This window comes from Lactuca saligna, chromosome 3 (genome assembly GCF_052625555.1).
Source record: "Lactuca saligna cultivar CGN05327 chromosome 3, ASM5262555v1, whole genome shotgun sequence".
Taxonomy (NCBI): Eukaryota; Viridiplantae; Streptophyta; class Magnoliopsida; order Asterales; family Asteraceae; genus Lactuca; species Lactuca saligna.
This window is the reverse complement of record NC_136419.1, coordinates 46007940-46020065: the sequence shown is the minus strand read 5'-3', so window position 1 is coordinate 46020065 and position 12126 is coordinate 46007940.

Below are 12126 nucleotides of genomic sequence, written 5' to 3'. Positions count from 1 at the left end.
TCATATCATATAACATATCAACATGTATGGATATTCTGGGAATCACTTACTTGAGTTTGGATGATTGCATGCACCACCCTTTTTTTACTAGAAAACCCTTTATTAAAACATTTATTGTATGAAAATTTTACCAACCCCTTAGTTTGAGTTCAAACACACCCGAGAGTATGCTCGAATTCCTCAAACCAAGGCTTTGATACCAACTTGTAATGTCCCAAAAATTGTAAGGTAAATTTTTCATTTTTAATTCATCCATAAACACCATTTAATATATCCAATCATTTAAAAGTGTAACAAAATAAAAATAGTTATCATAGTACAATCCCAAAATCATAAAGTTGCAGAAACATGGGTGGATGCAATGTAGTCACGCCGGGCCCTTCCCTTTTGTACCAGAAGTACCTGAAACCATAAACAATAAACTGAAAGCACAAATCTTAGTGAGTTCTCCAAAATACCATATACCATACATATAATAGAGAGTGTTATGTGCTAACCATAGTCTTGCCATTATGCCATGAGCCGTATCATGGTCTTTGCGTACCAAGTCGGGGGCCAACTCTAGGTCTTACACACAACTGCCAAGAGCCACCTCCTGGTCTTACATGCAAGTATCACAAAGACAACTAGCATACTAGCCATATATAACTATCTACATCTTTGCCAGGGTTCGATCCCTAGTCTTGCACACAATTTTCTAGGATCCACCTTCGGGTCTTTCATAAAAATGCCAAGGGCCACCCCCATGGTCTTCCTATATAACATAAGCCAGTATACAGGAATTGGTGCCTTCGACCCATAGTATAGCAAGGAGACTCGCATGAATCACAAAGTCGAATTCAGCTAACTGCTCTCCTGCCGAAAGACAGGTGCTCGAAACCTCCTACCAAACCACACAAGGTAACCCTAAGTCTACCTTCTAAAAATAGAGTCTTGAACCAATAGTCAAACCAAGTCAAAAGTCAATGGTCAACATACTAACAGTTGATCCTCACATCGTAACCAACCCCTGGTCACGTCATGAGATTATACTCAGACAGATTCCAACTCGAACTTACACCACTCAGCAACTCGGGCGAAACGCCTCAAAAATAATCCTCATGATATAAGCCTTCATTAGTCATGTCGTGAGCTCCAAATGATCAAGTTTATGTGGGGGGAAATACCATTCTCACATCGTGAAACTCCTTATGTCACGTCGAGAGCATTGTTTGATGCCATAATGTAACACCCCGGTTTTTCTCAGTACGTTTAGTTATTTTAATTTAATTACTCTTGTAACCTTGGGTTAATTTATTTAACCAAGGTCTGATTTCTTATGTTATTGGACTCTTTTGATCATCTTGTAAACTTCTTTTATTGAAGTCCATGGGCTATGGGCCTATTTGCAAAATCCATCTAGTTAATAGTGCTTAATGTGTTAATTGAGTCATTTGGAACACACACAAGAAAACACTCTAAACCCTACTCGCTCTCTTCCTTAGGTCGTCCTCCCTCTCTCTTTGGGATCAAGAGCAGCCAAGTGGTTGTTGTTTGGAGCTTAATTCTTGTTCATTTCCAGCCTTGATTCGTATTGGTGAGGTTTTGAAGTTTGCTCAAGCTTGGTAGCATTATTTGATTGTTAACTATCCTTACTACTCACTCAAGGTGAGTTCTCTCACACCGTTGTATTGATGATTGTGTTTGCTAGTTAGCTCGTGTGTGATTATTTGAATTTATTATAAAAGCATGCTATATAACTATTGTTTTAATTCGTACATGTGTACTGTATGTAACTAATTATGGATATGGGGACACCACCAAAGGATACGGATTTACCAGTACGATGGGTAGGTAAGATCACCAATGTAATACCCATCGTGAGGTGCGGTGATTAGGGCCAATTGACATGGGATCTTCCCGGTTCGGTTCAAACCTACAAGTCCTTCTTGTATTATAGGCATTGATTAGTTCTTTGCCCTTATTATATAATTATAATTGGAAAATGGATTAGGGCTAGTAAATATGAATGTTAGTACAATGTATGTGTTTGAATTCACTAAGCTTTGTGCTTATGGTTTCCCTTATAACTTTTCAGGTGTTAAGATTAAAGAGGCTAAGGCTTGACATGGAGCACCGGGACATCGCTACTAGTTATTTTTGTTGGGATCTTATTATTATTACTTCCGCACTTATTTTATATGATTGTTAAGTTAGATAGATTATGTTATGACTATTTCAGTTGTTTTAATTTATTTTATGATGGTTTTAAAAAGTTTAAAATTTTTGCAAATAAATAAATAAATAATTGGGTGTCACACATAACCTAATGTTTTGAGTCCTTAATCCATTAAGTCTTCGACTCTAATTCTTTTAGAAGCTAAAGAGTACTCCAAAGGTCAATAAAAATGATTACTTGATGGACATGCATGCCCCATGCAAGTCCTAAACCTACATTAGGTCAAAATGACAAGAAATGTCCCCAAACTCATGCAAGATTCATAAATCACAACTAAACTTCATATCCATAAGATATGATGTGTAAGGGACCCTTAAAGGCCAGAAAGTTGCCAACTTTATGGATCTCCTCCATGCAAACTTTCACAATCATGAAGGAAAAGGGACAAGAACCTAGATCTAGTAGCTTAAACTCATAAAGGTTGAATCTTGGACACTTACAATGGTCCAGGATGTGCACAAGATGATGATGATGAAGCTTCCTTGCTGGACCAACACTGTAGAACATCTTCTTCTTCTTCTTCTTCCTCTTCTTCTTCTTCTAGCCACTAAAACACTAAGATGGATCCAAAACCACCAAGAGTGATGAGGGTTAGGTTTTTCTGAGTTACAGGGAGGTAGAGGCTGAGAAATGAACCCCAAAATCGAGTTAAAGAGGCTTAAATATGTAGGAACCCCTAAAAGTTTGTGGGCTTGGGCTATAACGATCCTCACGATGTGAACTCAACATATTTACAATTTCTTCATTATTCGTTCCCCACCACGTGAACCTTCTATGGCTCACATTGTGAACCTTGGTTTTACCCAAAAACCAAGCCTTTGACTCATTGAAACCCTGATTTGACTCTTCCAAGAAAACTGGTGTTAGATTGTGCGATCACATGGCTCATATGTATAACTACTTTACCCAATCCCAAAATCAAAGCATCGTAATAAACCACAAAATCATCCACACCCTCGAGAAAGTCAGTATCAGAGCCTCACACGACTTTTGTATCAACGTCTCAAGTGTCGCATGCTACTCAGGCCCCATCAAAAAGTGACATTCTTCTTCGTTAATCAAGTCAAAGGAACACCAATCTTGAAGAAATCTTGGATGAATCTCCGATAATACCATGCTAAACCCATGAAGCTCCAAATATCAAATGGAGACTTCGGGACCTCCCACAACACATCTCTAATGCTACTGTCGCAAGTCACAGCTCATGCGCATCTTCAAGTACGTTATATGTACCTATGGTTGGAGTTGCAGGGGAGTGATTTCTTTATTTTTTTCATGATTTCTTTTACTTGATTGATTAGTCTTTTGTTTTATGTTATGTAACATGGATATGGATTTTATCAATTGTAGTACTTGTTCAGTAGGGTTGATTGATAGATCAATAATACTCCCATAAGGTTTGCAATCACTCTATATTATGACAATAAAAGAGTTAAGCAATGGATAATTCTCATACTGCTAAAAATTAGCCTAAATGTGTTTCTGATTAGAATTGTTTTCTTTATATGTTCAAGTGCAACAATCTTTATGCAAATGGATGTTGATAATCAAATTGGTACACTGATGGTTGAACTCTCAAGGAGTCAAGACAATGAGATTGGGCATTCGTCCAATTCGAATAGTTTGTTTGTCGTGTTTGGATTTTATTTGAATTTTAGTATTACTTAATTGATTTCAAAATATTTTTGTTTGATTTGGATTTTGGATTGTTATATATATATATATATATATATATATATATATATATATATATATATATATATATATATATATATATATTATTCAAAGAGTTGGTTTAATTATTTTTTAAAACTAGAACATTTAATTAAGAAAAAGATAATATAAAAGGGTAAAATGGTCATTTTATCATTTAAAATAACAACTTAGATATTCCAATCAAACATGTTATAAATTCATATATTAAAAATTTAGAGTTTATGAGAAATTCAGAACTCATCTTGCCAAAGAACCCTTAAATTTAAAGAATACAAAATCTTGTATATTCATGATGTTGGAATAGTGTCTAAGCCCGTAATTATATTTGGTATGTACTTGACTCGGTTGTGCATGGTCATTTTGGGTTGCCTTCACCAAAGCAACTTGACAAGGTAATTTAAGGAGAAAGAGAGAATATTATGGTTTATTAATATATTATAATAATAATATATTAAAGGAGAAATCATACTTATTTAATTAGTATTGGTCATAAATTAATTAGGAATTAATTTGGTGACTAAAATAGATTAATTAAATAAAGGGGTATAAACTATCAAATGTATGATAGTTAAGTTTTGCGCTAAGGAAACCTTATGGACTTAAGGGGGAACGAAATTATGATGGGGATCCATCATATTTTCGTCCAAGGCCTTATTCCAAAAGGTTCCTTGGGCTGCTTGGTGGTTAAGCTGTCCATTAGGGTTTAGACTGAAACCCTAGTAGCCTGCAAGTATAAATAAGACCCTAGGCTATGGAAATCGACTACACTTCATTCTATGAGAACCCTAGGGCCGATTTCTAGCATCTCTCACCCTCTCTCATATTGCCTTCTTGCTTGTGGAGTTTGTGAACCATTAGAGGAGTTACAATTGTGACTCTAAGCTCAAGATCAAGAAGATTACAAGGATTTCAAGCTACTTGAAAGAGGTAAAACACTTGGATATGTTTTCTTTATGATAATTTCGAATTATATATGATATATCTAGGTTTGTAAGTCTTGGATTCAAAGCATGTACAATAGAGAAACCTAGATCCAAGCATTAGGGTTTGTATGAGCACATATGATTGTTTCTTATGCATAAAACCCATCACATGAAACTTTGCTCTCATATGATATCCTTTGCTCTCACATGATATACTTGTGCTTCTAGAGTTCTAGGCAACTTGAAAGAAGACAAAATATTGTTAACGGACTAATTATATATATATATATATATATATATATATATATATATATATATATATATATATATATATATATATAATATGGAAATTAATTGTGGCTGGATAAAACTGTAAATTTGGTCCTTGTGGTTTGCAAAAATCATTGGATAGGATCCAAAATGTTTCCAGCTTGCACAAAAGGTCCGAAATCAAGGTTTTTCTAGGTTTTAGGTCCAAAAAAATTGAAATTACCTATTTACCCTTTTAATTTCAGTTTTGTATTTTCTTTTCTTATTTATATTAATACTTTATGAAATAAAAATAAAAAAACAAAAACATGACCCCCACTCCACCCCTACCAGTACCTCTCTTTCTCTCTGTCTCTGTCTCTCTCTTTCTCTTTCTCTTTCTTTCTCTCTCTCTCTCTCTATCTCTCTCTCTCTCTCTCTCTCTCTCTCTCTCTCTCTTGTTGCCAATCTGATGGATGATAATCAATTGCGTGCAGAGAGACGAAGTTTCGGTGGTCGACGAGAACGAAGCGACGAAGGAAAAGGGGAGGACCTCTCGCGTTTGGCTATATCGAAGGAATGAAGGGAAAAAGCAGTGAAGCTTCTTCTTACTCCAATGGTGATGTGCGAAGCGGGAAAGGTTTGATCGACGACTAGGGAGGTCGTCTACGTGGTTTGACAAAGTCGAAGGGACGGAGGAAATGGTGGAGTGTCGCGAGCAGCAGCAACGAAGAAATGGTGGGATGCCAATCAATTGCGTGCAGAGAGACGGAGTTTCGGTGGTCGACGAGAACGAAGCGACGAAGGAAAAGGGGAGGACCTCTCGCGTTTGGCTATATCGAAGGAATGACGGGAAAAAGCAGTGAAGCTTCTTCCTGCTCCAATGGTGATGTGCGAAGCGGGAAAGGTTCGATCGACGACTAGGGAGGTCGTCTATGTGGTTTGACAAAGCCGAAGGGACGGAGGAAATGGTGGAGTGTCGCGATCAGCAGCAACGAAGAAGTCGGGGTCCTTGGTAGGTTTGCTCGACGGAAAGGAAAAGAAGTGTGCGAGGGGTGGTCGTCGGTCTCAGTGGGTGCTACGATGAGGCAATTGGTGGTTGACATGTGCGTTATTGGGGGCTGCTCCGACAGCCTCCCCTGTTTTTTTTTCTTTTGTGGTGATGTCGTGGGAGGCAGCAGCAACTCCGGTTGCTATTGTGTTGTTTTTCTCTTGTGTTCTTGTTTTGTTCTTGACTGATTTGAAAGGGAATATGTAGGTGTTTGAGTTGAGGCTTGGTCACCGAAACAGGAAGGGATAGAGGTGGAATGGTGGTAAGGTGGTAATGGTGTAAGGTGGTGTTGGGGGAGGCAACAACTCCTGTTGCTGCTGTGTTTTCAAGTGAGAAGGGCAGAAACGAGGGAGAGAAAGGAGGACTTTAAATGAGGGGGGAGGAGGAAGAGAGAGAATGGGGAGGGCTCCGGTAGGTTTGGTATATATATGTAACATCCCAAAATACGACCCAAAAATTTTGTTTAATAATTTCTGAAACCATCATGTCAATATCATAAAATAAAACCCATACGTCAATATCTCAAAACCATAACAAAGTATCATGAGAAAACTATATCAAATCATATATATGAAAAGCTAAATCAACTCCCAGGACAAACTGAAGTTGTGGTGTGTGCCATGCCATCATCCCGAGCTCTTCCCTTTACTTGCGGAAGTACCTGAAACCAAAATTGAAACTGTAAGCACAAAGCTTAGTGAGCTCCCCCAAACTACCACATACCATACAATAACGTATAACACATATTGGGCCTTGCCCACTGCATCGGACCGGAGTTCAGAAACTGCATCAGACCGAAGTCCAGAAACTGCATCGGACCGAAGTTCGGAACTAACCAGGGACTCGCCCTCTACATCGGAATGAAGTACGGGACTAACTGCATCGGACCGAAGTCCGGAACTGACTAAAACCTTGTCCCCTGCATCGGACCGAAGTCCGGAACTAAGTGCATCAGATCGAAGTCCAGAAACTGACTGAGCATAACATAGCATAACATAAACATATCAACTAGCATGAACACATAAACTGTATAATGCATCGGGCCGTAGCCCGGAACACATAACACATAAACCCTGTTTGAGCCACGAAGGCATCAAACATTCTAACTACTGCATCGGACCGAAGTCCAGAAACTACTACAAGAAGGTGGCTAGATCTCATGCATGACTTCATGAAAGCCTCAAAAATCGAAACTTTACTGCTATGGGGACACTTTGAGCTTCAAGGATAGCAATCCCAAGCTCCAAAAACGAAGTTGCATGATAAAGGTTCTTCCTTTGGACCTAAAAGGTCCAAACTTCCAAAAACTTCTAGATCTAAGCTTATAAGAGGAAAGTTGGAAGCTTTATACCTCTTTTAAATTCCAAATGTAGGAATGATCCCAGATCTTTGAGCTCAAGGTACTCAAGTTCTCCTTCTTCCACTTCTCTTCTTCTTCTTCCCAACTTTTCTTCACAAAAATGAGCCCAAAAGATCAACCACACACACAACAAGGAAAAAGGGACAAACTAGGGTTCTCTAGGGGTGAAGGATAAGTGAGGATGCCAAATAGGAGGCTATAATGGGGTTTAAATACGTCTTAAACCCTAAAATTAGGGTTTCGCCACCTGGTCGCGTATGCTGGGCGTACCTCTACGTACGCTGCGCATACGACTCTCACAACCCGCGCAAACTAAAGGCACTATGCCCCGTGTACGACGGGTTACGCCCCGTGTACGGCTTATGGGCGGCTTACATCTCGGCCCAAAATCATGAAGGTCCAATCCAATCCAAGGGGAAAATTAGCAATCAAAGCTCACTAACATACAAGAAATTAAATTAATTAATACCTCAGAAGATGATCACTACAAATCTCCCCCACTTTAATCAGACTTTGTCCTCGAAGTCCGCTGCGACTGAATCGGAAAACAATTTCGGGTAATGCTCAAACATATCCTCCTTGGATTCCCACGTCCACTCTGAACCCTTCCGGTGTTGCCACTGCACCTTCACTAGCTGAACTACTTTGTTCCTCAAGGTCTTTGTCTTTCGGTCCAAAATCGCGACCGGTCTCTCAATTTAATTCTGGTTGCGTGACATCCCCAAAATCACGGCCAGAAAAGACCGATTTTGTTTATACTTTATTTCAAAATCAGAGTAATCTTTTAATAAAAGAGTTGCGGAATTTGTCCCAAAACAATATTATGATAAAGATTTATCAAAAGCATTTCCTTAGAAATATATTTCATTAAAAAGACTCGGGATGTCATGTTCGATACAGTACATAAGTATAAACAATACAACATAGGCCTTACTACATTATTTCATATCTACAGGCCTATATTCGTAATCCCTCGTCCAAAACATCACATCTATGCTCATGCGCCACTACCTGTAATACAAGAAACTGAGTGGGTCAGGCTTGGGAGCCTAGTGAGCACATAGGGTTTTCAACCCACAATAAATAAGTTTATTAAATTTATCAAACCAAATAAACCCGATTACCCATTCCCGTTATCCTCACCTTACGTCCCTAAGACATATAACACAAGGGACCTAGTCTAAGGACTATCATCAGGATGGACACTACTGCTAAGGGGATTCCTCAGCCGTAAATGTCCTTAAGGCAACCATGTGGGGGATGGAGTACATCTGGTAAGCACACAGTTCAAATAAACATACAGTTCGAATAAACACCTACAGGTTGCGAGCCTGCTAGTGTTCCACTGGACTGTCTAGAATAGTCTGTGGTCGTCATCTATACTCTGCTAGATGACTGGATCATCAATAACATCTATAACAGGCCTCTCATTATTTTATTTTATCACACAGCAACTATTACATCTACCCATGTTTTACCCAACACATTTTGTAGATATAAAATACATATACAGTTTATATCATTTTAAAAAAAATGTATAAAATCGTTCATCCAGCATAGATAGCAAGTATACAGATAATATGCACACACAACACGTAATTTATATAAAATACTTCATATCTATGTGTAAGCTGAAAGTAACTATGCACTCACATGAGAAGGTGGTGACTCGGTACTCGGACAGAGCTTCGTTTACTTTAAAATAATTTCCTTCGACGAAACCTAGTATTATCACCACTAGATTTTAGTCTAATATTACTGTGACTAATTATTATTATTATTATTATTATTATTATTATTATTATTATTATTATTATTATTATTATTATTATTATTATTATTTAAGCGTTTAAACAATACTTTCCAACCACTATGTACAGATAGGGGTGAGACATAAAACACCAGAGGGCAGGACCATTTTGGCGTATAGCACTTCTGAAATCCAACAACCCTATGCGGCCCTTTAAATCAGATTCTCCATACCGCAAGTAGTTAAAAAGATATTATAACGACACTTATATAAGTCATAATAATAGCTCAAATATTTATTATAAATTTATAATAATAATACTAATTTTAAATATAAACTATATTTAAAACAGGGTAAGCATAACTTACTTACAAGAGGATTTTAGCTAGGAGTCGGGCTCTGCAGGGGCAGAACTTCGTTGCTGAATCCTTCTAAGAAAGATTCATGCAACGCTTCAGCGCTCACCTTACTATACTAAAACTACAAAAAGAGAAGTCGAATCACGAGGGACCGAAATACTCGGGGGATAAGGAGAGAAAGACTCTTGAATCAAGAGAATGGTACAAGAAAAATGAGAGCCCAAGCCTCTTATTTATAGTAATTGAATTTACAAAAACTACCCTCCATAATTAGTTAATAACCTTATAGTTATATAAACAACTAAACACCCATTCATAATACTATTTTAAATAGATTTAACGATATTTGCACTAAACTAATGTCGAAAGAACTCAACATTAGTCTTATAATGAGCGCATCGTCGATACCTTTCTAATGATATATACATATGTATATATATATATATATATGTGTGTGTGTGTGTGTGTGTACGTATATATGATTTATACTTTATTTTAATACGTAAATATGCTATTATAATTTGTAACTCGTTCATACGAATTCCGTTTTTGACGTTATTTATATCCACGCGTAGGTGGAGACGTACTTTACAACTTTCGTTTAGACTCCGTCGGCTAATTTTGACTTTATTTTTAAAGTTATATTTTTAACAGGCCGGGATAGGATTGGTCCGTTAAAATCTCATAACTTCTTTATCCGATGTCCATTTTCGTCTGTCTTTTTATCGTTACGCTACTAATAACGAGATCTTCGATTCTCGTTTAGGTTGTGTTGGCTAAAAGCCGCTCGATCTAATACTCGAACTTCGGACTGTACACCGCTAAGCCGAAACTTCGAAAAATCATAACTTCCTCATAAGAAGTCAGATTTGGGCGTTCTTTTTATGGACGCTCTCAGGTTAACATATTCTACGATTTTCATTTAGATTACTAAGGCTAAAAGAAGCTCTATCATAAATTCACTATTTACATCTCTCGGTGCCGTGCCAGTTTTGCCGTAAAAGTTCGACGAGCCATAACTTCTTCGTTATAACTCGGATTTCGACGCTCTTTATATGTACAAAAACCTTGTAACATATAATAAAACTTGGTTGAGATTATTTATTCATAATAATCTTTTGTCGAAAATTCGTTTTTGACCCCTATTGCCTCTAAACTGACTAGCCGGGATCTACGGGCGTTACAGGCTGCTATCAACCTGAATGTCTTCCAAGGGTACAACTGCTGAATCATCCACTAAACACTTCCATAACTGGGAAACATGGAAGGTGTTGTAGATCTGGCTGAGCTCGGCCGGAAGATCCAACCGGTAAGCCACGCGACCCACCCGGGCCAAAACCCTAAAAGGATCGATGAACCTGGGGCCCAGCTTGCCCCTCTTCCGAAACCTGATGACACCCTTCCAGGGAGATACCTTCAGGAGGACCATGTCACCCACCTGAAACTCCAAGTCTGAACGCCTCCTGTCGGCATAACTCTTCTGCCGACTCTGCGCAGTCTGCAGTCTACTACGAACCTGCTGGATCAACTCTGTCATCTTGAGCACCACCTCGGTGCTCCCAATGACACACTGACCGACCTCGCCCCAAAAAATCAAGGTCTTGCACTTCCTCCCGTAGAGCATCTCGAAAGGAGGACGATCAATACTCGCATGGTAACTGTTGTTATACGAAAATTCCGCTAACGGAAGATACGTATCCCAACTACCGCCAAAATCTAGAACACATTCCCGGAGCATGTCCTCGAGAGTCTGAATTGTCCTCTCGCTCTGCCTGTCCGTATGAGGGTGGAAAGCGGTGCTAAAATGGAGACGAATTCCCATCTCGTCATGAAACCGCTTCCAGAATCTGGAAGTAAAACGGACGCCTCGATCTAACACCACTGAAAAAGGCACTCCATGTCGTGCCACAACCTCTTGCACATAAATACCGGTTAGCTTCTCCGTCGATATGCTCTCCTGGATCGGTATAAAATGAGCACTCTTCGTCAACCGATCCACAATAACCCAAATCGAATCCACTCCACATGCGGTCCTGGGAAGCTTAGTGATGAAATCCATGGTGATGTCTTCCCATTTCCACACTGTAATGTCTAACGGCTGCATCTTGCTGTGAGGCCTGTGGTGCTCTGCCTTGACCTTTCTGTAGGTCAGGCACCTCTCCACATACCACGCGACATCCCGCTTCATGCAGGGCCACCAATAATAGGGTCGAAGATCTCTTTACATCTTCGTCACCCCTAGATGGATGGAAAATCGAGACTTGTGGGCCTCGTCCATCAATACCTGCCGCACACCTCCCCAGTAAGGTACCCAAACTCTCCCATAAAGGGTCAACAATCCTCAACTATCATAGTCAAAGAAAGCTACTCGACCCACAATCCTCTCACACTTCTGCCTCTCTTCCTTGAGGCCCTCGACATGAGCCTCTTTGATCTGATCTAACAACGGAGTAATTACTGTCATCCTCAAACATATGTCCCTGATCGGGGCCGCTGCCGC